Source organism: Hylobates moloch, unplaced genomic scaffold (assembly GCF_009828535.3).
Source record: "Hylobates moloch isolate HMO894 unplaced genomic scaffold, HMol_V3 SCAFFOLD_5, whole genome shotgun sequence".
Lineage (NCBI taxonomy): Eukaryota > Metazoa > Chordata > Mammalia > Primates > Hylobatidae > Hylobates > Hylobates moloch.
In genome coordinates, this window is record NW_026652280.1 from 157,813,388 (window position 1) to 157,824,589 (window position 11,202).

The window sequence follows — 11,202 nt, forward strand, 5'->3', positions numbered from 1 at the left end:
TCGAGACCTGAGTATATTTACAGGCCAGGAGAAAGAATCTGACAGTGAGAGAGAGTGGTAGGTTAGAAAAGAGACGATTGATTAAGCAAGGTTCTAAAGAGAGCTGCCTCACACTTGCCTCTGTATCAGAGTCACCTGAGGGGGTTTATTAAAATCCAGACACCCCTCCCACCCAGCTTCAGGCCCCACCTCCAGATTCGGAATCTGTAGACTGGAGCTGGGTGTTTAGCAAGCATCCCCGGTGATTCCAATACAGGTGATACTAGGACTACAGATTGAAAAACAATCCATGGCTCAGATGAAGCTATTAGCCATGGACTAAGGAAAGAGAAAATGCCCAAGAATGTGCACGGCCCAGGAGCTGGTGAGTTTTGTCTGGTGGCTTCCTTTCTCTAAGAAGTAGGAGATAATAGCTCTACCAGTGAGGAGCTATTTGGAGCAGCTGGGTGCTAGGCGAAAGCAGACAGGTTGGGAACAGACTTGGAGGGAGTAGAAGACACTTGAATGGGATTAGGGAAGGGATTCTTAAGTAACCCTGATCCAGGAAGTCAAAAACTGTAAAGAAGATACTTAACTCGTTGTGAAGGGTGTGAAACACAACTGCCATTAGTTTTCTATAGAGCTTAAGCACAGGTGTTTGTAAGGAGAACCTTGTAGGACATGAAAAGAAACAGATTTCCAAAATTATAATTATGAAGGTCCAACAACGTCCTTTCAACAACACCTAATAGAAAGGCAGCGTGGTGTAAAATGCTCTACACCTGCAGCTAGCTAGACCTCCTGGCCTCTGCCACTTACTTAACCTTCCTACGCCGTCTCATCATTTATAAAACAGGGATAGCAGGGTCTCCTCCTCACACAATCATAGTAAGATCTAAATAGTTAACACATGTAAAATTGTTAGAGCAGTGCCTGGCTTGTGGTCAACACTCACGTGGCTGTTAGCTCATTCATACTCCACAATCAGTACTCTCCTTGAACATTGTGCTCTCACATTTCTAAAGTACTTTTACACAAATAACTCAATCTTACTTCAGACATAAATATTTTGTGCCCATTCTACAGGCAGAGAAAGTGAATGTAAAAGGAAAACAAGTTGTTTGCTTAAGCCTATAGGATTAGTATGTGACCAAACAGGAACTGGAAACCAGGTCCCCAAACTCCAGCTGCACTTTCTGAGTGTCTACTATGTGCTAGGTATTGAGGAAGGTGCTTTTTTCACACACTACTGTTATCAATTGCGGAAACTTAGGATAGAGTGAAAGGGCAGACTAAAGAAGTGGTGGAACCAGGCCTGAAGAGGAAGTCAGGCTAGATCCAAAGCTGGCTTTCCTTCAGAGATCTCCACCCCTCTGGGTGGAATGTATGTTCCCCACTATCTTGGCTGCCTCTGAGTGACACATGCTGGCACTTACTAGCATGAGGGGATCAGAGATAAATGAATTTCAGTCTTGTCCAAGAAAAGCTCATAGCTTTGTAGAGAACATGAAACAATACTCACATAACTGCAATACGAGGTGGAATAGTGCTGTGGGAGAGGGAGAAATTCCTTCCAGCTGGAGGTGCCATTTAGAGGCGAGCCTTGAAGGAGAGTAGGATTGGGGTAAGTGGATGAGGAGATGAAGATGGGAGTGAGGAAGGGAGCAGGGCAGCAGGAATGCATAAGCTGAGTGGTCAAGCTGCCACAAGGACCTCCCAAGAATAGCCAGTTTGTGCACAAGGCTTTTGGAAGGTAAGATTCGAAAGGGAATTTAAAGTCGGTTTGCAGGGAACAGGGAGTATGAAGCTAAAGAGTTTGAACTTTAATTCTGTAGGCAATGGACAGCCATCAGAGTTGGGCTGTTTTCATTTTTTTTGCAAGTGCTTTCTAAAATTTACCTTTTTAAAAAAATTTTAGGTAATTGAAGATTCACATGCAGTTGTAGGAAATAATAGAGAGCACCCAGGTAACCTTTACTCCGTTTCCGTGATGGTAATATCTTGCAAAATTACAGTCAATGTTACAACCAGAATATTAACGTCGATACAGCCCACTGATCCTTTTCAGATAGTTTTACTTGTATTCATTTGTGTATGTACTTAATTCTATGGAAGTTTACCATGCATGTAGGTTTGCATCTATACAACCACATTCAAGATACAGAACAGTTCTCTCAACACAATAATTTCTCATATTGCTGTTTTACAAACATATCCACCTTCATCCCATGCCTCCTCCCTCATCCTTAACCCTTGGCAACTACTAATACACCATTTCTATAATTTTGTCATTTCAAGATTGCTACAAAGAATCATACAGTATATTTCATGATTGGCTTTTTTCACTCAGCATAATTCTTTTGCGATTCATCTTTTTCATATATCACTAATTCTTTTTTATTCCTGAGTAGTATCGCATAATATGAATATGTTGAAGTCAAATAAAATATAGAGACAAATTTCTAAATTCAAAATGCTTTATTAGGGAAGTAAGAATTACAATTTGGGGCATGCATACAGACTGGTTGATCTTCAGTCTTTTTGTGTGAAGGCAAAAGAAGGTTGGAGGTTTCACAAGAAGGAGAAATGTTTTATATTGTTTTGAAAGAAAGATATTGGCACTAGTAACATTTTTTAGGGAGCGGGCAAGTACTGATTGGTGAGTGATGGTGGTGGATAAACCTAGTCTAGCATCTCAGCAAGTTGTTTCAGTAGCTATTAGATAAAACTGGTTTCAGGCTACAACTGGCAGTTTCATAAGCCAAGATTTCAGAAAATTACATTCTTGGAGCAATGTTATATGTTCTGAGCGATTTTCCCCCTCGATCCCTTGAATATAATTCAGTTGGGTATGACAAAATTGACCCAATTGGTATGATCAACTTCACATTTTCTTCTTTTGATCAAGATCTTTCTCTGAAAGCATCACTGATCAGTTATCTTGAATTTGGCTTAATTGTTCCTCAGTGCTGGGATAAACCTGCCCTGGTTGTCTCTGTCCCATGTTGGAGAGAAGGCATGAGGGTCTATGTCAGGGACTTGGGCCACATTTGAATAACAAAGAGTCCAGAAGGAAAAATTTTCTCAGGGTAGGTTTCTCTGGAGAGTATCCAGTTTCCTCTTATCAATACCATGGACAACAGCAATCACCTTGAAGTGTTGGGCTAACATTATCTTCTAAAAATGTTTTTAAATTTAACTTTAAGTTCAGGGGTACATGTGCAGGTTTGTATATAGGTAAACTTGTGTCATGGGAATTTGTTGTACAGATTATTTCATCACTGATATATTAAGCCTAACATCCATTAGTTACTTTTCCTGATCCTCTCCCTCCTCCACCCTCTACCCTCCAATAGGCCCTGGTGTGTGTGGTTCTCCTCTAAATGTCCAAGTGTCCTCATCATTTACCTTCTACTTATAAGTGAGATCATGTTGTATTTGGTTTTCTGTTCCTGCATTAGTCTGTGAAGGATAATGGCCTCCATCTCCATCCACGTTCCTGCAAAGGACATAATCTCATTCTGTTTTATGGCTGCATAGTATTCTGTGGTATATGTGTGCTACATTTTATCCAGTATACCATTGATTGGCATTTAGGTAGATTCCATGTCTGTGCTATTGTGAATAGTGCTGCAGTGAACATACATGTACATATATGTCTTTATGAGAGAACTATTATATTCCTTTGGGCATATACCCAGTAATGAGATTGCTGAGCTGAATGGTAGTTCTGCCTTTAGGTCTTTGAGGAATCACCATACTGTCTTGTTTTCCACAATGGTTGAACTAATTTACACTCCCACCAACAGTGTATAAATGTTCCTTTTTCTCCATAACCTTGCCAGCATCTGTTATGTTTTGACTTTTTAGTAATAGCCATTCTAACTGGTGTAAGATGGTATCTCATTGTGGTTTTGATTTGCATTTCTCTAATGATCAGTGATGAGCATTCTTTCATATGCTTATTGGCCACATGTATGTCTTCTTTGAAAAGTGTCTATTCATGTCCTTTGCCCACTTTTTAATGGGGTTGTTTTTCTCTTATATATTTAAGTCTTTCTAGAAGCTGGATATTAGACCTTTGTCAGATGCATAGTTTGCAAAAAAATGTTTTCCCATTTTGTAGGTTGTCTGTTCACTCTGTTGATAGTTTCTTTTGCTGTGCAGAAGCTCTTTAGTTTAATTTGGTCCCATTGGTCAATTTTGGTTTTGTTGGAGTTGCTTTTGGCATCTTCATCATGAAATCTTTGCCCATCCCTATGTCCAGAATGGTATTGCCTATGTTGTCTTCCAGGATTTTTATAGTTTTAGATTTTAAAATTAAGTCTTTAATCCATCTTGAGTTGATTTTTGCATATGGTATAAGGAAAGATTCTAGTTTCAATCTTCTGCATATGGCTAGCCAGTGATCCAAGCATTATTTATTAAATAGGGAGTTCTTTCCCCATTGCTTGTTTTTGTCAGCTTGTTGAACATCAGATAGTTGTAGATATGCAGCCTTATTTCTGGGCTCTCTATTCTGTTTCACTGTTCTATGCGTATGTGTTTGTACCAGTTTTGTTTTGTTTACTGTAGCCCTATAGTATACTTTTGCCCAACTATAGTATAGTTTGAAGTTGGGTAGTGTAATGCCTCCAGCTTTGTTCTTTTTCTTAGGATTGTGTTGGCTATTTGAGATCTTTTTGGGTTCTATATGAATTTTAAAATAGTTTTTTTCTAGTTCTGTGAAAAATGTCATTGGTAGTTTAATAGAAGTAGCATTGAATCTATAAATTGCTTTGGGCAGTATGACCATTTTAACAATATTGAGTCTATCCATGAGTATGGAATGTTTTTCCATTTGTTTGTGTTATTTCTGATTTCTTTCAGCAGTGTTTTGTAGTTTTCATTGTAGAGATCTTTCACGTATCTAGTTAGTTGCATCTCTAGGTTATTTTATTTTATATTTTATTTTATTTATTATTTTATTTATTTTATTTTATATTTTATTATATTTTATTTATTTTATATTTTATTTTATTTTATTTATTTTATTTTATTTTATTTATTTTATTTATTTTATATTTTATTTTATTTTATTTTATTATTTTACTTTATTTTATTTTATTTTATTTTATTTTATTTTATTTTATTTTATTTATTTTATGGCAGTTGTGAGTGGGATCACATTCCTGATTTGGCTCTCAGCTTGACTGCTGTTGCTGCATAGGAATGCTAATAATTTTTGCAATTGATTTTTGTATCCTGAGACTTTGCTGAGTTGTTTATCAGATTAAGAAGCTTTTGGGCCAACACTATAAGATTGTCTAGATCTAGGATTACATTGTCTACAAACAGGGATAGTTTGACTTCCTCTCTTCCTATTTGGATGCCTTTTATTTCTTTCTCTTGTGTGATTGTTCCCACTGGTATTTCCAGTACTGTGTTGAATAAGAATGGTAAGAGAGGGCATCCTTGTCTTGTTCCGCATTTCAAGGGGAATGCTTACAGCTTTCACCCCTTCAGTAAGATGTTGGCTGTGGGTTTTTTGTAGATGGTCCTTATTATTTTGAGGTATGTTCCTTCAGTGCCTAGTTTGTTGAGGGTTTTAACATGAAAGGGAGTTGAATCTTACTGAAAGTCTTTTCTGAATGTAGTTTTTGGTTTGGGTTCTGTTTATGTGGTGAATCATATTTATCGATTTTCCAGGGACAAAGCCTACTTGATCGTGGTGGATAAGCTTTTTGATGTGCTACTGTATTCTGTTTGCCATTACTTAGTAGAAGATTTTTTCATCTATATTCCTCAAGGATAAAGGCATGAAGGGTTTTTTAAATTTATTTTTGTTTTTATTTTTTTTGGTTATGTCTCTGCCAGGTTTTGGTATCAGGATAATGCTGGCCTCATACAATGAGTTAGAGAGGAGTTCCTCTTCCTCAATGTTTTGAAATAGTTCCAGCAGGAGTGATACCAGCTCTTCTTCGTGCATCTGGCAGAATTTAGCTGTGATTCCATCTGGTCCTGGGCTTTTTCTTGGTTGGTGGGCTATTTATTACTGACTCAATTTCAGAGCTTGTTATTGGTCTGTTCAGGGATTCAATTTCTTACTGGTTCAGTCTTGGGAGGGTGTGTGCATCCAGGAATTCATCCATTTCTTCTAGATTGTCTGGTTTATTTGCATAAGGTTGTTCATAATATTCTCTGATGGTTATTTGTATTTCTGTACAGTTAGTGGTAATATCCTCCTTCTCATTTCTGATTGTGTTTATCTGGATCTTCTCTCTTTTCTTATTTATTATTCTAGCTAGTGGTCTATCTATTTTAGTATTTTTTTCAAAAGAAAAATCAGCTCCTGAATTTGGTGATCTTTTGAATGGTTTTTTGTGTCTCAATCTCCTTCAGTTTGGCTCTAATTTTTGGTTATTCCTTGTATTCTGCTAGCTTTGAGGTTAGTTTTCACTTGACTCTCAAGTTCTTTAATTGTGATGTTAGGTTGTTAACTTGAGAGCTTTCTAACTTTTTGATGTGGGCATTTAGTGCTATACATTTCCCTCTCAACGCTGCCTTAGCTGTGCTCCAGAGATTATGGTATGTTATGTCTTTGTTCTCATTAGTTTCAAATAATTTATTGGTTTCTGCCTCAATTGCATTATTTACCCAAAAGTCATTCAGGAGCAGGTTATTAAATTTCCATGATTCTATGGTTTTGAGTGAATTTCTTAGTCTTAATTTCTAATATGATTGCACTGTGGTCCAAGAGATTGTTTGTTATGATTTCAGTTATTTTGCATTTGCTGAGGAGTGTTTTACTTCTGATTATGTGATTGATTTTGGAGTATTTGCCATGTGGCAATGAGAAAAATGTATATTCTATTGTTGTTGTGTGGAGAGTTCTGTTGATGTCAGCAGGTTCATTTGATCCAGTGCTGAGTTCAGGTCCTGAATATCTTAGTTAATTTTCTGTCTCGATGATCTAATATTGTCAATGAGGTGTTAAATTCTCCAAAACTATTATTGTATGGGAGTGTAAGTATCTTTAAAGGTCTTTAAGAACTTGTTTTATGAATCTGGGTCCTCCTCCTATATTTAGGATAGTCAGGTCTTCTTGTTGAATTGAACCCTTTACCATTAATGCCCTTCTTTGTCTTTTTAAAATTTTTGTTGGTTTAAAGTCTGTTTGTCTGAAAATATAATTGTAATCCCTGCTTTTTTTCTGTTTTCCATTTGCTTGGTAGATTTTTCTTCATCTCTCTATTTTGAGCCTATGTGTGTAATTGCATGTGAGATGGGTCTCTTGAAGACAGCATACAAATAAGTCTTGGTTCTTTATCTAACTTGCCACACTGTGCCTTTTAATTGGGGCATCTAACACATTTACATTCAAGGTTACAATTGATACATGTGGATTTGCTTCTGTCATCATGACGTTAGCTGGTTATTTTGCAGATTTGTTTGTGGTTCCTTTACAGTGTCACTGGTCTGTGTACTTCAGTGTGTTTCGTTGTGGCTGGTAACAGCCTTTCCTTTCCATATTTAGTACTTCCTTTAGGAGTTCTTGTAAGGCAGGTCTGGTGGTAACAAATTCCCTCCGCATTTGCTTGTCTGAAAAGATCTTATTTTTCCTTCATTTATGAAGCTTAGTTTCTGGATATGAAATTCTGGGTTGGAATTTCTTTTCTTCAAGAATGTTTAATACTGGCCCCAAATCTCTTCTGGCTTATAGGGTTTCTGCTGAGAGGTCCACTGTTAATCTGGTAGGCTTCCCTTTGTAGTTGACCTGACCTTTCTGTCTAACTGCCTTTAACATTTTCTTTTATTTTGACCTTGGAGAATCTGATGAATATTTGTCTTGGGGATGATCATTTTGTGAAGTATCTTACTGGGACTTCTCTGAATTTGAATGTTGGCCTCTCTAGCTAGGTTGGGGAAGTTCTCTGGATGATATCCTGATATATGTTTTCCAAGTTAGTTTCATTCTCCCCCTCTCTTTCAGGGACACCAGTGTGTTGTAGATTTGATCTCTACATAATCCCATATTTCTTGGAGGTTTTGTTCCTTCCTCATTATTCTTTTTTTCTACTCATGTCTGACTCTCTTGTTTCAGAAAACCAGTCATTTGAGTGCTGAGATATTTTTCTGTTTGGTCTGTTCTGCTATTAATACTTGTCATTGCATTATGAAATTCTTGTGGTGTGTTTTTCAGCACTATCAGGTTGGTTACATTCTTTTTTATACTGGCTATTTTGTCTGTCAGCTTCTGCATTGGTTTATCATCATTTCTAGCTTCCTTGGATTGAGTTTCAACATACTCCTGTAGCTCAGTGATCTTCATTCCTATCCATATTCTGAATTCTATTTGTGTCATATCAACCATCTCATCTGGTTCTGAACCCTTGCTTGAGAGGTGATGAGGTAATTTGGAGGAAAGAAAGCACTCTGGCTTTTTGAATTGTCAGGGTTCTTATGCTGGTTCTTTCTCATCCTTGTGGGCTTATGTTCTTTCAGTCCTTGAGGTTGCTGACCTTTGAATGTTTTTTTTTCTTTTATTCTATTTGATGTCCTTGAGGGTTTGCTCATAGTATAATGTAGATTCAGCTGACTGGCTTCATTTCTGGAAGATTTTACGGAGCCGAGGCTCAGCTCCCAATTCCTGTACTATGTGTTCTAACTCTGGGGGACTTGTATTGGGCCCCGACTTCGTTTTCTGGCTCCTCAAAGTTAGAAACCCACTGCAGTGGGATTGGGGGAGTGGTGGTTGTTAAGGTGCTCCCAGACTCCCAGACCACTGGTCACTACACTCCAGTGCGTGGTGTCTGTAGGGTCCAGCCCCACAGAGTTGGTGGGTTTCTCCCCATGTTTGGAGACAAGAGAGCGTAGAAATAAAGACAAAAGACAAAGAGATAAAAGAAAAGACAGCTGGGCCCATGGGACCACTACCACCAAGATGTGGAGACCAGTAGTGGCCCCGAATGCCAGGCTGTGCTGATAATTATTGGATACAAGACAAAGGGGCAGGAGAAGGAGTGTGAACCATCTCCAATGATAGGTAAGGCCACATGGGTCACGTGTCCACTGGACAGGGGGCCCTTCCCTGCCTGGCAGCTGAGGCAGAGAGAGAGAGGAGAAAGAGAGAGACAGCTTACACCATTATTTCTGCTTATCAGAGACTTTTAGTACTTTCACTAATTTGCTACTGCTATCTAAAAGGCAGAGCCAGGTGTACAGGATGGAACATGAATGTGGACTAGGAGCGTGACCACTGAAGCACAGCATCACAGGGAGATGGTTAGGCCTCCAGATAACTGCAGGCGAGCCTGACTGATGTCAGGCCCTCCACAAGAGGTGGAGGAGCAAGAGTCTTCTCTAAACTCCTGCGGGGAAAGGGAGACTCCCTTTCCTGGTCTGCTAAGTAGCAGGTGTTTTTCCTTGACACTAACGCTACCACTAGACCACGGTCTACTTGGCAACGGGCGTCGTCCCAGACGCTGGCGTTACCGCTAGACCAAGGAGCCCTCTGGTGGCCCTGTCCAGGCATAACAGAAGGCTCACACTCTTGTCTTCTGGTCACTTCTCACTATGTCTCCTCAGCTCCTATATCTGTATGGCCTGGTTTTTCCTAGGTTATGATTGTAGAGCGAGGATTATTATAATATTGGAATAAAGAATAATTACTACAAACTAATGATTAATGATATTCATATATAATCATATCTACGATCTATATCTAGTATAACTATTCTTATTTTATATATTTTATTATACTGGAACAGCTCGTGCCCTCGGTCTCTTGCCTCGGCACCTGGGTGGCTTGCCGCCCACAGTGTCAGCCAAAGCATTTGTAGTGCAGTGATAGTGGGATCCATTCTCATTCACAGGTACCAGCAGCGGTGGCAGTGGCAACTGTGGCAGGGTACTAGGGTGCCTGCCTCCCTGAGGTTGTTCACCAATAGTGGTGGAGGCAATGCGGCTGGGGGAGCAGGGGCCCCTCCTGGTGAGGGTGTGCATGGCTGCACTGGTTGTGGTGTTGGCTTGGGGGATGGATGCTGGCAGGTGCAGGTCTGTGAGCTTTCTCTGTGCCCCACAAGCAGGAGTAATTGCTCAGGCCAGGGAGAGATCTGTTGTTCTCTGCACCTAGTTTCACTCCCAGAGCAGTGTTAGTGCAAGGGCAGGGCACTGTTGGGATGGAGTTGGCTCTGTGCTCATCAAGGCTCCATCTGCAATGATGGTCAGCAGTGAGAGAGGGTCAGACTGCACTCTCGCGTAGCAGTGGCAGGGTAAGGTGCACACACACTGGTGAGATGGCAGGGCAAGGAAAGCAAAACCTGCCTGCAAAGATATGCACCAGCCAAGCGATGTTGGGACTTGCTGTGGGCCTCGCAGGAGCTGCAATGTGGGGAGGGAGTGTGTGGGCTGTGAGGGCCACCCAGCTAGAGCTCTCTACCAGTCAGGCACAGTCGGCCAGCACAGAAACTATGACGTGGGCCCCCACGCACCTGAGGTTGCCCTGCAAGCAGGTGTGACTAGGCTAGGGCCTTGGGGGAGGCCAGCAGAGCAAGGGGTGCTCAGGTTGGACCAGCCCCAACTGATGGGCAAGATCGCCCTACAGAGTTCAGGACCAACAGTTCCCCTGGGGCTAAAGTCTCCTATGGAAGTAAGTTGATCCAAGGGGGATGGGTGTCCCTGGCCATGCTCCACTACAGATGTTCCTGCTCCAAACCCTCCATGCTCCACATCAGCTGGCTTGCTGCCCCTGCCACTTCTCTAAGTAGCCCTTCCTGCCAACTCGAGTGTCCACGTGGTTGAGGGGTCTCCTCCTGGTGGGGTTCCAGAGGCCTATGGCAGGAACGGGTTGCTCTTTGCACGTTCAACTCACCCATGCCCTCAGAGCCACTGGGGTCAAGGAAAGAGTCCAGGTACACAGTAGCCCCATAGAGTGTTCCCAGGTTTCTCCCCACTTCAGCCCAGCTTCTGTGTCTTCCCTACATCCACTTTTGGAGGGAAGTGGTAGGGACAGCCTTCCCTCTGAAGATCTGTTAGGAGTATACCAGCTGTCTCTGTCCCTTGCTAGAAGCTGTTCTACCTGGCTATGTCTAGTCAATCATCTTGCTGGGCTAACATTATCTTGTTGGCAGAGCTGGCTTTACAAAGACTAGTCAAGTAATAAGAAAAAAGTTTAAAAATCATAACACACACACACACACACACACAAACCCACTAATATAATCAGTCTGGTCTAAATACTGG